Source organism: Rhagoletis zephyria, unplaced genomic scaffold, assembly GCF_001687245.7.
Source record: "Rhagoletis zephyria isolate East Lansing unplaced genomic scaffold, Rhagoletis_zephyria_1.1 Rzeph_scaffold_05320, whole genome shotgun sequence".
NCBI classification, from domain to species: Eukaryota; Metazoa; Arthropoda; class Insecta; order Diptera; family Tephritidae; genus Rhagoletis; species Rhagoletis zephyria.
In genome coordinates, this window is record NW_016162403.1 from 9,795 (window position 1) to 10,599 (window position 805).

The 805-nt window shown below is 44.7% G+C and overlaps 1 protein-coding gene across 1 annotated transcript in view; it reads left to right on the top strand.

Moving 5' to 3' along the window:
* LOC108371946 (leucine-rich repeat-containing protein 15) overlaps positions 1-805 on the top strand; it is a gene marked incomplete at its 5' end in the record, with an annotated part of 38,003 nt that overhangs the window by 4,492 nt on the left and 32,706 nt on the right. The gene's annotated exons all lie outside the window — the stretch shown is intronic.

Below are 805 nucleotides of genomic sequence, written 5' to 3' on the forward strand. Positions count from 1 at the left end.
TGCGATCGATGTAAGCCTGTTGCAAATAATTTTTTCGAGGATTTTTCCCAGTGTGTCCAATAGGCATATGGGCCGATAGGACGAGGGTTCCGCAGATTGCTTATTTCCCTTTGGCATTAGGACTAGGTTTTGAACATTTCATCTTTTCGGGAAAATGCCCTCATTAAGACAAGTCTGAAACACACTTACAAATAAATCTGGCCTCATTCTAATTGCAGCTTTTAAAGCCTTGTTGGGTATTCCGTCTGGCCCAGGGGCTTTTCCGTCTTGGATCTTCTTGCATGCGGACTCTAATTCGTTAACCGTAATAACAGGGGCATCAACAATTTTGTATCGTGTACAGTTTGGTACGACTTCTTCCCTTTGTGGAAATAGAGTCGTTATTATATCGCACAGCCTTTCTAGGCACGTGATACTCGGTGCTTTCTTGCCCTTAGTTTTTGCCATTACTACTCTATAGGCCGTGCCCCACGGGTTTACATCCGCTTCTTCGCATATTTTCTTAAAGCTTTCACGTTTGCTTACTTTTATGGCGTTTTTTAAGCTCTTCCTCGCCGTTCTTAGAGATTGTAGGTTTTCGTTGAAGTCTGGCCTCCCTCTGCTAAGCTGCATTCTGCGTATAGCATTCAGACACTGACGTCTAAGTATTTTTATATCGTTATTCCACCAATAGCATGGGGAATTTTGTTTCCTCACCACTCTTCGAGGCATAGCAGCATCACAGGCGCACCAGGTGGTGAACCTCGCTCTCTACCGAGCCAGCTTTGTGTTGGAACTCTTCCATCATGCAGGCTAGGACCTCTCC